Source organism: Liolophura sinensis, chromosome 1 (genome assembly GCF_032854445.1).
Source record: "Liolophura sinensis isolate JHLJ2023 chromosome 1, CUHK_Ljap_v2, whole genome shotgun sequence".
In the NCBI taxonomy this organism is placed as follows: Eukaryota; Metazoa; Mollusca; class Polyplacophora; order Chitonida; family Chitonidae; genus Liolophura; species Liolophura sinensis.
This window is the reverse complement of record NC_088295.1, coordinates 89,318,769-89,339,613: the sequence shown is the minus strand read 5'-3', so window position 1 is coordinate 89,339,613 and position 20,845 is coordinate 89,318,769. Positions and strand designations below refer to the sequence as shown.

Below are 20,845 nucleotides of genomic sequence, written 5' to 3'. Positions count from 1 at the left end.
GATGTTTTCACTGATTAATTGCTTGACTGGTTGATTGATAGGTTAGTTATCAGGGAATCATTGTGCAGTGTGCTTAGTGAGTAAAATATGAAGAAGAGTATGGCGGATGATTACATGAAGCTTAGTACGCTTTCGACAAAACATAAATCTGACCACATTTCCCCCATGAGCCCTTGTAAGCAAATCAGGTGACATGCTTCTCCCGGTTAGCGTCCTAAAACAGTCGTATGTCCGCAATTAGAGCTTTACGCATTAGTGTAGGTAGCACTTGCGTCAATCCACCGTTATTTAACACAGAATAACTTGGCTGGTAGACATGAAATCGGATAACATCTATGGCGCTAAGCTCTTAATTAGTCCCAATTAACGATTTTTCTCTAAAACATGTCATTGGTTTCCTAGTGAGTGCAATGATAACATCCCGGGGCGTTTGAGCGCCACGTGAAAAACACCTTCACGAGTATTAATTACAGTCGACATATGTGCTGGCTAATAAGGCGAACAATACAACGCCGAAGGTGAGTACTCTCCTAGTTTAAAAAAGACTGAGGCTATGTATTTGTGTGGGAGTAGACTAGCTAAGATTTCACAAGCCCTACGGTTCGATCCGGCTCCTGGTTCTCACATCGCCGCTGCTTGGTCTAATGCACCCTGTCTCCTCATAAACGACGTCGCTACCTTTGATGTCAACAGGGACAAAAGGAATGCCACTGGCACGTGGCGCGACTCGCTCGCTCACAGAGAGAGGTGCATCACACAATTTTACATAACGGTCAATATGTGTAAGATATTAATATTAGAACAATACAGCCAGCGCTGATTCCTACGACAACAATTTCTACAATAAACGTATCATTTCCACCATGTCCATATTTCTTTAGTTCTATTTTATTGCTGATTTATTATTATTATTTTTAGGTCTAAAATATTATCATTTTAAATGTAATTCTTGTATATGATATCCTGCTCCAGTCTGTACAGTCACGACTGTATTATTTTTGTCTTTTCTGAATTAAAAAACGTAAACGTAGGCACGTATGACCGTCCTCATCAGCAACCACTGATAGACAAGCCTTCGCGTGCAGATGTCGTTATTTTCCACATGTGTGCATTACGGGCTCCATATGCCTCTTAGGCTCAATGTTCTCTAAACGATTAATTCCAACAAAATATTTTCTTTCAGTCCGCGGTGATTAACACTAGTCCTACATTTGTGCCTACGATCCTATACATGGCATAGCTCACTCATAACGGTTAAGGGAGACCACAGATTTCGATCCTCCGATCATGATTTCATAACACTATCTAGCTCGGGCATTACGTGGATGGTGTTGTATTTACAAAAGCTGTGTCAGAACCATTAACATTCGCATCTCGACGCCCATATAGTATAATAACTAATCATGTTCAATCTGTAATTGACACAGATTGACACATTAAGGATTGGTAAGCGTGGATCGTGTTTTCAAACTGTACATATGACGACTGTTGAATTATGCTCTAGGCTTACGCTGAGAGGATTGACGTTCTAAACAACATCTAAAACCAAAACGGCTTTCTTTTTGACTGACGTAGGTGATACATTGATCATGGTGGACAGAGGTGTGAAGTAGAACGGTCCAAAATCAAACGTTTACTGAAAAGACCTCAAGGGGCCACTAACGCTTGTAAAGAGTTATGACGAGAATGTAATGACCAGAGATGGGTCATACTGAAACATGGCGTGATCAGGGCGATTCACAATTGTGGCACATCTGGCTTCACATTTAAGCATGCGCAACTAGCCACTGTCACCATAGCACCAGTATAGCGTACATATGAAGCGATCAAGGTAAGCCGTACTCATTACCTCATGCCACTGTGCAGCACATAACGTGACATGACAATCAGAATTACCTTAAATACTTTTGGACACTGTCTATATTTTACGTAATTGTCGTCCTAAAAAAAATCTAGAATAATTTTCTGCTTCTCTGATAGGTTAAGATTATAATACGTGTCACTTACCTTAATCCAGTCAGCATGACAGTTTTGACAGTATGGGTACCTCATCTAGCAAGCGGCCATATCATCTGAAAGATAAAAAAAAATTAAATCTTTGAAATTCTGAGACTTTTCAAAGTAGAGCATATTTTTTCAGACCAGTACTGAAGACCAGTGTAAATGACGTCAAGTGATAATAACAAGTGATGATAACAATAGTTTTGCATACACAACGGAAATTTATTTGAGCAATCGGAACGCCTTCTGTATCGTTTGTGGAGCAGTAAAACACAGTGAATAGCGACATAAGAAAGGTATGGTGTGTGCTGTTAGGGGGTTTGCTATCGCCTCCGCCTTGTGTGGGTCCGTGCATGTAAACTTGGCCTGAGCTCTTCTCGCCTATGGTATCAGGCAATCCACGATCATTGATTTCATTTACAGACATTCTTGTTTCTGGATATATCATAGGATCTCTTTTTGAAATATTTACAAACCGTTGAATCCATGTCAGCGTGGGCAACAAAATATTTATTGGTGTTTGTATCAAACACGAAACGAACTATGGACGATCATGAAAAACCCACCACTTTGATTTAAAATAGGTTATGTTCGACTTTTTTGTTGTCAAGAGAGCTGGTGAGAATAAATTAACATCACATAATCTTTTCCCCAGAGCACAGCACAGATGTAACGACGCTACCCAATTTAGTAGGAGGAAGATACCTGATTTCAACAAATTTCTTAATCTTGGTCTTCCAGCAACCTGGGGATGGTCGGGGGTTTCCCCCGGGCTGTGCCCGGTTTCCTAACACCATAATGCTGGCCGCCGTCGTATAAGTGAAACATTCTTGAATACGGCGTAAAACACCAATCAAATAAATAAATTAATTAATCTTGGCCAAGTTTATCACTCTTTTCGCCATGATCTTGCCTCAATAAAAAGAAAGTAATGCACATCCATATATTCAACAACTCAAGTTGAAGACAAACCCGAATTACGTAAATAAATTTTTTAAAATGTTAGAATTCAACCAAAGGTGCTTTTAGATCACGTATCACATATTTCTTTTTCTTTCAAACATTTTCCAAATTATTTCATTTCATTCTGTAGAAGATGTAAGATTTGATTTCAAGACAGCCACCGGACATGTCTGCGACTCAAATCAAAGTGAAGACTCCTGAGTCCGCATTCAGCTAACGCTTCACCAGACCAAATGGTACGTGCGGTGGGTTGTGCGGCAGTTCACGCGTTTAGGAGTATTCATGTTGGTGGTTAAAGTGGCTAAATAAGTCGCAGAGAGTAAAAATAACGAAGGTTCTAAGGAAACAACCTTCAAGAGTGTTAGAGAATATAAAATTGCAAAATGAGCCCAAGGAAAACGTATGGCATTCATTTATGAATTTGCATTTATACGATCTATTCCATCGAATTTTCCTTGTAGTAATTGGGACCCTACTTTCCTCTCGCTACACCTCGATACACTGACAAACACAAAGATGACTTTACCCGGTTTTAGATTTTCACCATATGTTAACTCGCAGCCAACTGAAATTTTTGAGTAGTGAGTTTTGGGCAACCTGGTGGATGGTATAGTTTTTGTCATATCGATCTACATCGAAAATATAGGAATGAAGTAGCTTTTTAATCATAGTCTACAGTTTAACTCGCTTGCGATATGCAAGTCATGACTGGTTCGTTTGACATCTGTATGAATAATAAACAGAAATGAAGTATAAGATTAGAAGGCAATGGAAGGGAAGTGACAAGACAGGCGGAGCAGGTTATTGCGAATTAACGATTCGCTGTCCAATTTACTTTACCACTTACATCCAAAAGCTTTCGGGATTTGCACAGTTTAAGATAAATTTCACTGATAAATGGCATGCTGAATGCTTCACTTGATACCCTTCTGGTTTACGCGACTTGTTAGGATTTAGCAGTATTTGGTGGAAGAGTTTTAAAATACGCTTGCTGTAAAGTTATAACTATCGCCCTTCCTCTGTTCTTTTACGTCCTCTGCCAGTAGCTTGAAAGCTGATGTCGATAGGTGTCCAATATCAAACACTGTTATAATAAAGCGTGGCACGTATTCCATGAGGATTTCAGTAGCACTGGTGAGAAATAATGCCTGTGTCTACTCTGTGTTTCCTGATGTCTCTATATTTCACTTTGTGTGCTGTTTTTTCTAGCGTCATTGCTTTTCATGTAGCATATGGTAGAATTTTACTGTGCAGACTAAACTGAGTTTTGTTTCGAGCCAATAACGCCGTATACAAAACACTACTCTATGTTAACTCCTGGACTGTTGCGTAAAAGTATTTGGCATTTGGTATTAATGAAACCTCTAACGTCAAATGAACCAATGCTGTGGCAAAATACTTAACGGCTAATTCGAATTAGGTAATGTTCATCATATATGTATGTATGGTTACCATAGGTAGGAGTAAAACCTCGATTAAAACCCCACCAGGCTGAAATATTGGAACAAACCCCGGGTACATGTAGACCACTTCTGTTAACCCCAACCCTGCTCCTCGTCCCCACTCCCGTCAGATTCTAAACAAAGAAAGTCTGGCTGCCCCAACCACTCGTGTGGACAGAGGGTCAAAACCAATCAAATTAACTGCAGCCCCCTGAGGAAGCTCTTTTCATTCGGGAGTCCATCAATACAAGTAATAGTAGGTTAAACGGGAAACTGGTAAACGGGAGCACGTAGTAGATAAATAAGTAGAGTTTCCAAAAGCGCAAAAAAATGCATTTTTCATCGTCTGTGGAACATCAAGGCTATTGTCGAGTGAAGAGCTTCCAGGAGACAGAGACATGCTAGATGTGTATTATTTACCAGGCCTTCTGACCTGTCTTACAAACGACCAATGTGTTAAAGACAATTTTCCATGAAAATTACACACTTGTGTTTCTTAATAAACCCCATCTCCTTCTAGGTTACGGTTTTAAAGAACATGTTTTCCATTTGTTTTAAAGCTCTCGGCTCCATTAGTGTTTCCTTTTTTTCCCGTGGTCATTACATTGATAGAACATCCAGTCCAATGACCAGTAAGGAGAGATGGGGAAACATGGCATAAACATTTCCCTGCTGAGTGTCTCAGACAATAGGCAATTAGAGCCTGCGTGCTGCATTCTCATAGGATGGGAAGTAATGTGTCTATCGTTTAGTCCACGTCGTTCCTAATACCATCTCCTTCAGCGACCCTATTGGATTACCACGATCTCTATTTCCATTCCTTCCTGTCCTGCCTCCATTCCTTAACCTTGATCCTTAAACTCATATCAAATAGAGATAAACACACCACATTCGTCACAAAATGCAAACTCACATTAATTGGTTCCACGCTGAAGAAACCAACAAAGACATACATTGACCATTTACAACACACTGACTCGCGATTCACATAATGTACTCAAGAGATGTTTGTACCAAATGTTACATTGACCAAGCATAGCAGAATGACAGTAACCCCGCCAGTGATACCAAGCAGCAAGGTGAAGGCCTATAGGACAAACTTTATAGCTTAATTTACACACGTGTGTGCCATTAAACGCTACAGGTGCGGACATATCAGCGTGTCTACATATACACAAACATGGGGAGGCAGTTTATGGGAAGGAACAGGAAAGCCCGAACAATGAACCTCATGCCATCCGTCACTCGATCCTTCGATGAAGCCGTTTTAATTGCAAGAGTAACACATAGAGTGCAATTACGGAGAAAAGTCCAGGAATAGAAGGAAGCATAACCGCCTTATTGCAGTGTTAAGTTGAACTTTGATATTTACCTGGTGTGTCTATTTTATGTCAGGAAGATCGATCGAGGTAGCTGGCTTACATGGCGGCCGAGGACGTCTGATGCCCAGCCGCCACTAAATGGAGTCGGCGGGAGGCGGTGCACATCCAATCCACTGAACAATGGATGCTGTCGACGCCATCCGTTAATGTAATCAACACTACCTGCTACTACTTTGATGATAAAAAGCAGGTTGAGAGAAGTATATGACCTCGGATGTAGGGTGTGATCCCTATTCAGCACGACATATTGTCAGCCTACAGTCGGCACTATCAGCCTGTCACAAGCGTTCACAAGATTCTAAACAAATCAGAGTGATAGTGTGATGCATTATTCGATCTACCACACGCTAAATGTCATAAGATGATCAATTAAAGTACAAACATATCGCCACATCGGAAAATTGACAAAATAAAAAGAACAATCACGTCCATTCTTTGAATGCATCTATCTTTGGGTGAGGGGTTTGAGAGTCGAACAGGCACTCTGATTAATACCTTTAGATTACGCAAATCGGGTTGACAGTGCAGGAAGGGCATTGGCAATATGTCATCTGCGATGATTATGTACCCAGATAGCCCATTCACGAAAATCTTATCGACTAGGTTCGTTAAGTGGTTTACTTACTCAAAGGAAACTAATGAGAGCCTTTATGTCAGGAAAGATAAATGGTTTGGATGACCTTGGGATACTCTCATGAACAACATTAGCTTACGTCAGCTGAGTGGTTTATGAATCGTTGGGGCATTCTAATGGCAATATTTAGCTTACGTCAGCTGAGTGGTTTATGAATCGTTGGGGCATTCTATTGGCAATATTTAGCTTACGTCAGCTGAGTGGTTTATGAATCGTTGGGGCATCCTAATGGCAATATTTAGCTTACGTCAACTGAGTGGTTTATGAATCGTTGGGGCATTCTAATGGCAATATTTAGCTTACGTCAGCTGAGTGGTTTATGAATCGTTGGGGCATTCTAATGGCAATATTTAGCTTACGTCAACTGAGTGGTTTATGAATCGTTGGGGCATTCTAATGGCAATATTTAGCTTACGTCAGCTGAGTGGTTTGTGAATCGTTGGGGCATTCTAATGGCCATATTTAGCTTACGTCAGCTGAATGGTTTATGAATCGTTGGGGCATTCTATTGGCAATATTTAGCTTACGTCAGCTGAGTGGTTTATGAATCGTTGGGGCATCCTAATGGCAATATTTAGCTTACGTCAGCTGAGTGGTTTATGAATCGTTGGGGCATTCTAATGGCAATATTTAGCTTACGTCAGCTGAGTGGTTTATGAATCGTTGGGGCATTCTAATGGCAATATTTAGCTTACGTCAGCTGAGTGGTTCATGAATCGTTGGGGCATTCTAATGGCAATATTTAGCTTACGTCAGCTGAGTGGTTTATGAATCGTTGTGGCATTCTAATGGCAATATTTAGCTTACGTCAGCTGAGTGGTTTATGAATCGTTGGGGCATCCTAATGGCAATATTTAGCTTACGTCAGCTGAGTGGTTCATGAATCGTTGGGGCATTCTAATGGCAATATTTAGCTTACGTCAGCTGAGTGGTTTATGAATCGTTGGGGCATTCTAATGGCAATATTTAGCTTACGTCAGCTGAGTGGTTTATGAATCGTTGGGGCATTCTATTGGCAATATTTAGCTTACGTCAGCTGAGTGGTTTATGAATCGTTGGGGCATCCTAATGGCAATATTTAGCTTACGTCAACTGAGTGGTTTATGAATCGTTGGGGCATTCTAATGGCAATATTTAGCTTACGTCAGCTGAGTGGTTTATGAATCGTTGGGGCATTCTATTGGCAATATTTAGCTTACGTCAGCTGAGTGGTTTATGAATCGTTGGGGCATTCTATTGGCAATATTTAGCTTACGTCAGCTGAGTGGTTTATGAATCGTTGGGGCATTCTAATGGCAATATTTAGCTTACGTCAGCTGAGTGGTTTATGAATCGTTGGGGCATTCTATTGGCAATATTCAGCTTACGTCAACTGAGTGGTTTATGAATCGTTGGGGCATCCTAATGGCAATATTCAGCTTACGTCAGCTGAGTGGTTTATGAATCGTTGGGGCATTCTAATGGCAATATTTAGCTTACGTCAGCTGAGTGGTTCATGAATCGTTGGGGCATTCTAATGGCAATATTCAGCTCACGTTAACTTAGTGGTTTATGAATCGTTGGGGCATTCTAATGGCAATATTTAGCTTACGTCAGCTGAGTGGTTTATGAATCGTTGGGGCATTCTAATGGCAATATTTAGCTTACGTCAGCTGAGTGGTTTATGAATCGTTGGGGCATCCTAATGGCAATATTTAGCTTACGTCAGCTGAGTGGTTCATGAATCGTTGGGGCATTCTAATGGCAATATTCAGCTCACGTTAACTTAGTGGTGTATGTGTCATTGGGGAACCCTAATGGCAATATTTAGCTCACTTCAGCTGGGTAGTTTATCTATAATTGAGGCACTCCTATGACAACATTTAGTTTTCGTCAGTTGCGTTTAGTGACTCACATATGGCGTAGATACTTTTGTCATAGTTGGGATACTCTGACAGATAGCATCGGGTTACGTCATTAAAATGGTCTAGTCATCGAAGAGGACTGACATTGGCACCTTTAATTCACCTTAATATGTGATATGATCGCACACCGTATCTTCCCGATAACATTGTCACCAAGTGGCCCATGACCTTCACCGTAACAAATGCCTATCAGCACTGGTGATATGTTTGTATTTTCCAGAAATACAGCACCATTTGTGTCTAGATGATGTAGTACTACGGGTAGTAGATCATTCACGGATAGGGCAGAATCCATCCTTCGTATAAGAGAGCTTTAACATATTTATGTGCAAAGGTACAGACAGAGTAAAATATTATGATTGTAGCTTCCGTAAACCTTAATACCTATCTCCGGCCTTTACCTCATCCTGGTTTATTAGGAGATTAGCCACGTACATGTACTCTCTTGAAATGAAGCATCTTGTGTGGGGAATCTTTGTTAGGCCAAGTCAGTCACAAATATTTCCCTTTTACGTCCTTGTATACATTCGTGTACGTGTATATTTCAACATAACTTTATTCACTTAAGAATTATGTCAAAGTGTAGCAGAATGAACCAGAAGCCTCCATCGTTATTGTCATGCAATAACGTGATTTACGAAAAGTGGCCATCAGACAAGCATGTACCATGGTAGTCATCTTTATTCAAGTCTTGTAAGATTCTGCAGTCAAAAACTTATGGACAAAATGTTGTCGTTTACGTGCAAAGAACCAATTAATACTTATTTTCCCGTGAATTTACTGAAGGAGTGTAGGAAAGCCTTCGTGCTGCTCATCTTTCCCTGGCCACATGGTGTGCTGTCTAGTGATCAGTCTTATCAGCCAGGCGTACAAATCTTTACAACTTCTCGTTCACGCAAACAGCTTAAGCGCTCTTATCTTATGGTCAATGACTTACTCCCAGTCTTGTCGCTTGATTAGGACTGATACCCCAAGGTTTGTCGAAGCGGAAGTTAAGTGGCACTACTGTGGAATGAAGTGCGTCGAGCCGAGTGTTCACTATCTACGGAAAACAAATTGTGTAAATATGTATTATGGTACTTTGAAATCTTATGTCAAGATTGTCGATCTGTACAGCACGTAACTGCCATGGCTAATACCGTCGCAGCTGAGACTTTCTTTGTCTTTAGGTTGTTAGCATGGGAGAAGCATGGGTACTGACCTTTACAGAGGCGCCACGCGGACAGTGGGAGAGGTGATCAACGAGCCGTACTGGGCCATTGCTAGCTGCTGTTCTGGTGTGTTAGCGGTGGACATGGCGGATCCGATTACACATGTTCGGTTTGTCCCATCTTTGGCTCACGTCGCCTCGTCTCAACGAAAAGGTCACTGCTCAGCCCCGGGAAGAAACACAGCGTGTTAAGCACCAATTAATAATCCCACCGAGAGAGCCTGCCTTTTCTCAAAACACTGACCAGGCTAACTAGCTAACCGTCTGTAATAAGCTTGGAATAATGAAATTGTGTTTCCTCATCAATTCTGGTAGTCAGGATGAAGTAGGTCTACATTACCTGTTATTGTATCAGTTCAAAACACGAAGGAGACACCAGTTCGACGTCATCCGGTTAAGATACTTGTGTTTTTACCGTTGGTGTATTCATGACAATAAACGGTTAATAGAACTTATTCACGTGGTTTTACATGAAGTTCAGTGGAAATCCCTGGTATTCCACCATTATGTTTATGTACACATATGCTCACAACCTTCCAATGTTAACATCCCATTAAGGCGATGTTAATATTACTGCCGGACTGTTCTTCCCCATGTTATGACGCTAGAATATGACGCTAGTCTTACAGAAAAAATAAGAAAAATTTCTCACGGTAAAACATTTCAATGCTCATGGTGGGTTTGTTTCATTTTAGTTGTATCGAAGTCCAAATACCCGCAGTTTACGTGCGATTGTTCCTTACTTGAAACACTTTTCACTTCTCGTCTGCTGTTTAAGACTTGGTTTCCGTTCTGTGTGGGTAGTAAACATCAGGTAAACAGCACAGTCACATGCTAGTCACCTGGGCATTCGGGTAAATATCGACGTGCAGGTAAAAAAGGAGACTATGACAACCGATCAATGTCCTCAAATGCACAGCCATTCAGGATGTATAAACATGTTACGGCAACCCCTTGCTTTAAAACTGTCACGAACAAAAATCAAACACTACATTAAATCTGTTATCGTTGGACAAAACTGGTAAAAGGATGTGTTGCGGGGCGCATGCAGTCAATATAACAAATCTACCCTCGCTCGCTGTAGACGTGATTTCACTATGTGCCTCGCGATCAAAGCTATACGTCCGCCATTGTTAACGGCAATGTTGACGGCAACTCGGGCTTCAACTAGACCATTTCATCGGTCACTTCAATGAAAAGAGCAAATAATCAAAAAAGAATCGTATATGTTTGTGTAAACAGGAGCAGATAAAACTGCTCCTGATTGAACGTACATTACAAAAGAGGCGATGCTAGCTCTTAGAACATTAGATTTGCCGCTCTCGGACCGCTGTAAAGGCCCTCTTGCACATTTCAGATCACTACAGAGATGCGTGCTTCAATGCAGGATGATTGGTTGATTCGCTAGTACACCGAGCTATTATACATAAGGCCTAACACGCGGGATTCCCCCTCGATTACTACACGCCCTCGACTACAGCAGATTTCACTCTCCTGAATGTATAAGACGTAAAGCAAACGTGACAAATCGCTCCGGTCACGTGAAATACATGCTCCCGCCTATGTGCTTGGAAGGCTCCCGATAACATTGCTTACGTAATATCCATGAAAGTGGACAGCAAAATGCCGTGGCAAAATTCTTGTTTCACTTGTTTCTCACCCACTTTTCTCCATATTCTTTAGTTATATAACACAGATTATCTGTCTCTAGAGTCATCTTGAGTGAAAGGATTGCCAAATTCAACAAAACAGACGATACTGAAAATGCAGTATTTGTTGGCTATAGGAATTAAAGAGGTAGCCTCACAGATTGTTATAAAGTGTTTTGTATGTCGAGTTGATGGTGAGTGTATATGTGGGCAGGCTATGGAATGGTGATATGACTTCAACGTATTGTACGCCGTGTATTTAAGCCGTTCGGCCTAAAGGCGGAAGTCAGGACAAGGCTCCAGTATCATGGCGGAGTGAATCAATCCCAAATCTCTTTATTCAGTATTAAGCTTTCGGTATTCGAGAGAGAAATGACAACTTTCACGGTATAAAGTAACATATGTGTCTGTAATTTTTAGCTGGTTTTAACACTATCTACAAAATGAAATTAGACTATTGCCATCAGTTTAGCTGTGCCTGAACGTTGCCCGTGTTACATGGAGCTCTCCAAATCGTGGTCGTCTCGAATCTCCAGATCACCCCTATTACAGGACAGACTAAAAAGAGTATTTCTTTAAATAAGGCATTTCTACGCTATAGATAGGTACCACCAACAGTATTAAGTAATGCTGATTGAATCTTTAACGTGAGCAGGTGTATATTAAGTTGTAGGGTAGCCTTATTGTCCACTTCACTGAAGTATCGTGCGCATAAGGCTGTCAATGTTCCAAGAGTCTGTAGGCTAAGCGGATAGCGGTTTTATCTCTTAATGAAGGGATATTCTTGTCTTATCCCAAGAGTGTTGTAAGGAATATATAACGGTCAAGGTATAGAGAACCGCGAAATGACTGCGTGAACAATCCGCGCCCAGTGTAAAGCTGGTGTCGGGCACGTCTTGGACGGCGACGTGGTGACAAGGGTTTCAGCGCGAGCTAATGTATTGTGTCAGATGTGTCTAGCTCGCCCGGAATCATTAGTCTAGCGTCCTGTAACACCTGATGCTAAGTTTCAAAATACAGTCCCCATGCGTCTGGCACCCCCTTTTCCCTATCTGCTTGACACTTTGATATCCATGTCCATCATTTTGGTTCCAAGTAATCCGACGTGCAAATACCTTTAGCGTGTTTTTGGTTTGGATCAAGGACTCGTTGCGGCTTGAGTAGGGCGATGTTTCACGGGTACAAAACACTCACCACCACGAGCTTCCATCTGCTCTTCTTCATTGCCTCTGAAAATAATGGCCCTTCACAGCTTGTTCCTAGGGGATGAAAAAGTCTTTCCGGTGGGGCTGGAACTATGGGAGGTTTCAACCGGAAGATCTTTTTTACATTGGCACTACTCTAATTAGAAAACATGAAACTGATGGAGAGCCTAAGACACGGTACACATCAGTCAAGATTGCTCTCAATTTAAACTAAAACACCTTAGATTTTAGAGCTGTCATACCCAACAAATTGTCTTCTGCTGTCCTTCGGATTCTTCAAATCGGCTGCCAGCGGAAGCGGAGTGTTTGAAGAAGACCCACAGTGACAACGCTAAATTAAAATGTGAGTGTTCCATCAAACACCAGACACCAAGGCGCACCGATTTTGCGCTTTCTCTGAAATGCCAAGTACCAAGGCTAGATTCAAAATGTACACAGTCTTCTGTCTGACTTTCCAGTCCTACGGTCTATTGGTCATTCCTAGAACATTATTTTAAAGGCTGTTCATGGACTGGGAATCTTTAAAGAGGTGATATCTCAAAAGAAACACTCTCAGATGCCCGACAAACTGAGTGTAATGTATTGGTGGGATTAAACATAGAGCGTAAGACATTCTAGTGATGAAACAGTAAAGGTAATATAATTAAAGACATACAGCATAGAGAGTAAAAGCAGAGCAGCGACTACAGTGTGATAGCTGGCAAATAATCACACGTTGTCGGTGACGTACGGCCCCTTGTCAGTTTATCTCAGTCAGAGTTTTATTATAAATGTCCATATACATACTTAAACATTTGCAACTTACACGCCCCCTTTCCACCATAAAAATGTAGTAATGTTAATAGCAATTTATTAAATGTCACTGGTCTAGAGCCATACTATTAAAGAAACAAACTCCAATGGTGAAAAACTGGATTGATCACTCAAAACGGACGGCATTTCAATGGTGCTGCTCAGAACGCTCTATGTGGTAAAGTGAACTAGGAACGTAAGGTATCATTAATGCTAAGAACGTACGGCATTGTAATGGTGGTGTTCAGAAATTAAAGCATTGTATTCTACTGTGATTCTGACAGCGTAGTGTCCTCTACAGTGATTCTCAGAATGTAGTCGAACAGTTACTCTCAGATATTGTGTAACTATTGACGTAACTATCATCTGAGTCATCTGCATGCAGGGAAATGAGTGCACTGAAAGTGACTCATGTCGAGCTATCTTGACGTTAATGGTCACATCCGATATTTTTGGCATACTACACAGACAATATAGGATTATTTATTTATTTGATTGTTTTTGTTATACTAAAAAGTTTATCCCTTGTAAGCCCATCTTCAGTTTTATGGCTGGAGTAAACCAGAGTGAGGAGGAAACTGCCGATCGCAGCCAACTTAAACGGACGAAATTTCCCGTATTCCAAGCCACACTGATGAAAGACATTGGTCTTAAACAAACGTAGGACTGTACAAAGATCCCCACGGGCATTGTCGAGGACAAATTTGCACAAAGGTCGCTCGGCCATTGATAGCGTACAAATTAATTGTCCAAGAATTTATTTATTTCATTGGTGTTTTACGCCGTACTCAATAATATTTCACTTATACGACGGCGGCCAGCATTATGGTGGGTGGAAACCGGGCACAGTCCGGGGGAAACCCACGAACATCCGCAGGTTGCTGACAGACCTTCCCACGTACGGCCGGAGAGGAAGCCAGCATGAGCTGCACTTGAACTCACAGCGACCGCATTGGTGAGAGAAATTGTCCAAGGATGGGTTGGAACCAACACCTCGTGTGCCCTAGCCATCGAAAGGCAATCACCTTGACCACTCGATGACGGCTTACTCCAGATTACATTGTGTTGGATAGAAAAATCTATCAAGACATAAATAATCAGCACAGACGATTCTTCGTCCATCGGCTGTGATATCGAATTCTTCAATTTAAAGATGTTTCATATTTGTTTACTTATCTGCTTGTTGTTAACACCAAACTCAATAATATTTCACGATGGCGATCAGTTTTATGAGTACAGGGAACCAAAATTCCCAAATGTAACGGATGTGTAAGCAATTGCTTTCAAGTTTTGTTTCCTTTTACGTTTCATGAAGTGTAATTATAGTGGGACCAGTAGCAAGGACGTCAGCATTTGTCTTTTGTCAAGGAAGTCACTAGATAACAAGTGCGTAGTATGATATACATCAAAATTCTCTTACAATTAAATATTCGACTATACAAAATCCCTCCGGCATTAGAGGCATTAGAGTTTGGATATAAAATGTATGAACGATATATAATATCTATATGATAATAATGAACATATATTAGAAAACACCAATAATCATCATAATGAAAAAACATTACAAAAAATTAGGAGCAATGATGGAATATAAATATGCAAAACAGAAAGCATACATCTCATTGCATTTTGCATCACATAAGTTCCATAATACATAAGTAACGACTTTTTCTCCTTTTTAAGTCTTGTTTAGTGACATGTACACCAATGTAGATTTTATCGGTTAAATGATTGAAAAAGACATATCTGTTGCAATGACAACATGATTGAATACCCGGATATGGCTGACGTAATTTAACCCGCAGATTCTGTGAATTATTTTGACATAACTGATGGCACAGATACATTGAAAAAGCACTTCCGTTTTCTGGCAATAAATCTGCACGGCTTTTGGTTCGTTTGGTTTTCTCTCCAAGCCTGGTCACAGTAACCATTGCATTTTTACACTTTGCACACTGCAGCTATTCCTGTCCACGTTACTGTCCCAGTAACAGGGGCACGGTCAGGATGTGATTTGTGACATGCAATACCCCGTCAAGGTCTCCAGGGACAGCAATCTTCACATATGCCCAAAGACAGACCCATTGTCTCCATTTGCAAGCTTAATTTCTGGGGCTCTTACACGATCTCAAACAATACAGATCATTGGTGGACAGGGGTCGTGCTTGTCCTGTAATCGGCGTATGTATTCGTACAGGTCACTCAGGGCACCTATTAAAGTAAGCCATACCCGCGCGCAACAGTTGGACAGCAGGCGAGAAGCGCCCTCCAGAGGCTCTCCTCTGCATTAGTTATAATTGCTTTTTCCTTGCCGTCAGTGGAAGTGAGAGAAGCGAATTACTGCACTTATCTGCTCACTGCGTTAGAATAACGGCAGATTTAATGCGCAAAGTCGCCGAGGCGTTAGCTAATACAATAACAGCAAAGAATATTAATCAACATAGGATCGCACGAGCGTACGAAGCCTGGCAATCCGATAGATGATGAATTGTCCTGTACCCTCACAAAATTTTACATAGACGATTCGCGCTCCTCTGGGAACTTTGTAAAGGGGAAATGCCACCGCAGGGAATCTCCCTTCAGGGAAGATTTCATTTGGGGCTTGTGACATAAGAACGTCATTCTGCAATGAATATTTCACTTTATATGTGTGTTCTTGGCATCCAACGTTTGAAAAAGCATTACTTGGTTCAGGAATCAAAATGTGCAGAGCAAAATCATTAAATAGATAACGTCTCAGCTGAATGACATATACATTTACATGTACACATTTACTTGCAGTAGCCTGTAATCAAATCATTACCATCATAAACTATTTGTGCCAAAGGAGAACGGGTTGTATTGGGGTGTGAAGCCATCTCGAAATTTGTATAAAAGGAAGGCTTTCCACATCAAATCCGTAGTGTTTTCTGACAATGAATAATGACACACACGTTTTTAAAAATATGAAGCCTAATAAATAAATAAATAAATAATTTTAAAAAACCGTAGTCACTCTAACCAGTTAACACATTGAAAGTTTTTATTAATGTATAACGCATAGATTACACAAATCTTGCAAGAAACTACATAGGTGATTTTTGTTCAGTGCTTTGTTCAGTCGCATCTAGTCATCACAGATGAGCTTTTTTAGCTTTTGCGGCTGTTGTACCCGAGAACAAAACGACTATGAACAAGATTAGTGGTTTGCAGATAGCGCTGCACCTCTGCCCCGATAGCAATCTACTTCACAACTAAATTGTCGTTTGCGTTATCCTTGCCAATAAAACAGTATTGGCTTACCAATGCTCAGTGTCATTACCTTGAGCTAATATTATAATTAGGAAGTGTTACGCTTGGTGGGTGTCCACAGTGCCGGCAGATATGCGATTAGTGCTGGCTGGTAAACCCCATTAATAAGGCTGGAGCTACGTCGTTGTCACCTAGGTAGTGCATGGCATCGCTTCTGGCTCCTTCCAAACTATTGGCGGAAGCTTAGCCAATCTGAGGTGAAATAGAAACCGGAATCACTCCAGAGCCCGAACCGGTTTGGACATACCACAACTCATGTCGCTGTACAACTGTACAACTACGTTATAGCACAAGAACGTATGATGAAATATGATGTATTCATCAAATGCGTGTTATTAGCCCAGGTTAAGTGCCACACCTCTGCCTTTGGACTTTGTATCGCAAGATAAAGCGGATCAAAAGCGATTCACAAGCTTGTCAACGAAATTTACAGAGTCTATGCAAACTAAAAACATACGCAAACATATCTGTGAGAGGGGGAATTTACATCTATGCGCTGTACACGTATCGCCAAATGAGCCTTGTGTGTGGTTTTCGATAACGTCATCGTACGAGTGTGCCATCCTTAGTCGGTGTTTTTGTTAGCGTGACACATTTGTGAGCTGCTCAGCCTGTCGTTGGCTGTATGCATCCATGTCTTACATCACACAAACCAGATTATCGTCTATCAGATTAGGCTAGCTTTTAACATGGATTATCAGATTTCTGCCTTTGTGTAACGAGATTACAGTGTCATTTGACTGGATAGATCTGGTCGCTAGTGATACCTGAGCAGTAAGTGAACGTTATGGTATCGACCTGCCTGAGAGAGGCCTCTAGTCCTAACCCTCTCGTCGAACAATTCGCATGCATAATTCGCGGGCTTGTTATATCAATCTTATCACCGGCCACGAGCCTCTTCGTATGCAAGGTGGCATATTGACGCCGGGGATTATCAATTCGCCGACATATGCCGATTTCCCCCACCATACTCCGGTTGTATTACAAGATACCCTGAGAGCCAGTTCGGTTATGATTGAAGATTCGATAAATCGACCGACGACAAGACTGAATACGTGATTAGCCCCTGATAGCCGTCTTACGATTTAGGTCTCACTGATTCCTTTAGACATTTCTAATCACGCATGCGCCACCAATGCGTCTTATCTGTTGGCACTCACGGACACAGGTCTTGGCCTCCATCGATCTACACATTATCATTGTGCTTATTATATGTGATCTGGCCTCGACAAATACAGGTTGACAATCCGTAGAACAAAGACCGAACATAAACCACGAGTGGAATATGCTCAGTGACAAGCCACATTCCCAACCATTCTTTGTGGCACTTCATTTCCGGACACATCCACATACATGTGCAGTAGACAGAAGCCAAAGAAAAGTTTTCTCCTCTCAGCAAGGGGTCTTGTCTTTTCTTCTTCTTAACTAGCCACTCCTGTTATCAGACACATTTCAAAAGAAAAAAGTACTTAGCTAATCAGTGAGTTAAATATTTGGCGTGCAGCCTCTAGAACTTCTGTAGCTGGGGTAGATCGGTAGTCGAGAAAAACCCTGGATCATGCTTGGACAACAACCATCATCAGCACACCAAAACATATCTTGTCAGTCTTGACGTGTTCTGCATGTGGTAAGAACAAAGTCGAGTGTCACTCCAAAGTGGCTAGAATATCCGTACATGACTACCTAACCCTGTCACGTCTGCTGATACATATTTTATGGCCGTTTGTCGGCTTAGGTTTCGTATTTATATTAACAATGATAGTTCAATATTTAGAAACTATCCTTATATAAAGAATGCACGGACTTGTATTAAAACGATGCCGTCACGAAATATTGAAAAGACGTTAAGACCCACTGAACTGTAAACTTGTATATGGTACAAAGAAGGAAAACTTGCTAAGGTAAACCTACCTGTCAAGGTATCGGTCCTCTGGTAGGTTTGGGGTAACCTGAATCTTCACCGTTCCTCTGTTAAACACCGGGGCTGAAGGCGTCACATACACACAAGGTGATCATTTTTCACTCTACGGTGGCCTGGGTATCAGGTAACAGAGGGAGTCACAATCGAGAATGACGAAGGCAGTCATAGTTAGATTTCACAGGAATACCTCTAACTGACAGTTTTCTCACACGGAATTGATCCGAACCATTAACAACTGTTTATGATCGTAAACTGTGGATAATGAGTGTCTTCCATCTGTAAAGAGTGTTTCTGATCATCTCTTCAAAAGTATTGGGAACACCGTGGTGTTATTTTCAAAAGAGTGCATCCATTGTTTGTGACGACGATCTCTGGAGTGATGATGGATACCACTCAGTTTTAAAAACACTGAGTGCTATTCCAAGCAAGGTCACGAGTTATCTTCGGCTCCCTTCCATTAGCTCTCTTAAAGCAACTTGTGGTCGCGCTGACAGCCCTCCATGGGCCGATCGGAAAGCAAATCGCGAGCGCAGCACAGGACTGCTGTCACTCTGCTTCGCAAGGTGGGCATTGATTTTAAAGCAGCCTGGTCTGTGAGCGAAGGAGACTATTGGTCGTACTTTGAAAGAGGCCGATTGCCAGGCTGTTTAGCTAGGCGGGGTTTACAGCGGCTAAGAACTCCCGCATCATTATCATATCTATGTAACAGACGCTTTTTGTCCTGCACGGTCATCGGAGAGATACCAGCGCGGGACTGTCCAAAGATGACCCTGTGTCTTAGATTTTTCGATACAGATTCCCTACAGCATGTCCCGAGCATTTCCCCTTAGGAGACATTGTAGTCCGTCACGACACCTGACAGAGGCAGCTGTACTTCCATGATGAGTAACACCCTCCCCTGTTAACAGACTGAATGGTGCTGAGTCTAGTCTAACCACTGAACGGGTGTATCTGCTATTGGAATACCGCTTGTCCTGGATAAAACAGGATAATATCTACACTTTCTGCTTTCCTCGGCAATCATTGGCAACATCATCGGCTATTCGATGTTCGACTGACGCTGTAACTGTGCTTCGATTGGATGTAACCAATTCCTGGTATTCTGTCAATAACTGATTTCACACAGGTAGTTAACCAGTCTATAAACTGACCACTGAACTATACTCTTCCATGATAATAACAAACAATGACTATTCCGAGTAGTTGGTCAATAAATGGTTAGACAAGAGTTTTTATGTGAAAAATATCGTCTAGGGGTCGGATAACACCAATACATAACCTAGTCTATAAACTAAGTGCTCATACACAGCACTTTCCACTGGGTTAAGAAGTAAACCTCCTAAATCTGGTTCTGTATAAATTGTGTGACATAAGAGAATTCAAGACAAAATTAACTAATCAGACTAAGGTTATACTGGGGAAGACTTGTAAAACCTGCACACGTAAACAAGGCATCATAAAGACCGTTGGAGGAAACACACCCGTCGCTATAATAAAAAGAAAGGCTGGCAAGATGGTCCATCTTGGTATAACATACATTTGTGAAACACTTGGCCACATTTGCAATGACTGTCCCAAAAGACAGCCATGCCAGATTGTCTGTGGCTTTCCTATAGCAATGAAGCAGTCTGAAGAGATTGATTTTAAGCCCACATTTGACGCATCCACTGGTTGTGACTCAGAGAATAAACATCAAATCAAATACATACGTATATAAGTATATCAACGGGTATTTTTCAATACAATATCATGTTACATCTATATATAGTTGAACTGAAAATGTTTTTTAGGAGTTTTCACTGTTTCGTGTTTCCAGAAAATATTATGTCAATGTTGCGTAGACTAACTCACTGTGTAGAGGCTACACTCACTTGTTTATCTGTGGGTGTATAAGTCGTAGAGAGCAAGACAGATTTCAGTTTTCAGTCTAGTTTTGTTCACAACCCTCTACCACAAGACTTCTGGGAAGCAATACTCGACGACATTCAGCATTCGAACATTGATTAATTGAGGCACATGGAGCTAAACAGTTCTGTACGGGTATAGGTATACGTGTTTCCCCATTACAGGGCCAATTTGAGCTGCGGTATTTTAACTTTCATACCGGCACAAACGCATCTCTGTACTTCATTTGCTTTCTCCACTGGACGATATGTATGCTGTAGGGAATGTTGAAGTTCAATGTATATTTGTACCATTCGTGGATATTTAATCGTCATATAACGTTATTATTTTCTAGGCTTTACAGTTTTTAGTCCACTGTTATTCGATACCAAAGTTCAACTTGTATACGGTTTATTGTTGGTTTCAGTGGAAATGTCTGCTCCCTCTACAATGTTAAGAAAGACAGGCAGAGAAAAACATATCTGTTCTTACAATGGCCGGTGTCGCATCCTCAGAGATGGCTGCCAAGTCAGGCAGCAGAATCAGGGCCGTCTGACCAAGGTC

At 41.3% G+C, this 20,845-nt stretch overlaps 1 protein-coding gene across 1 annotated transcript in view; it reads right to left on the bottom strand.

Moving 5' to 3' along the window:
- The window catches only part of LOC135481766 (sex peptide receptor-like), a 138,464-nt gene extending 119,763 nt beyond the window's left edge, over positions 1-18,701 (bottom strand). Inside the window, exons 1-2 of the mRNA XM_064761451.1 lie at positions 18,388-18,701; positions 2,008-2,072 (exon numbers count right to left, since the gene is read on the bottom strand). The gene's annotated coding sequence lies outside the window, so the exon portion shown is untranslated. The remainder of the gene's footprint in view (positions 1-2,007; positions 2,073-18,387) is intronic.
- Positions 18,702-20,845: the final 2,144 nt, after the last annotated feature.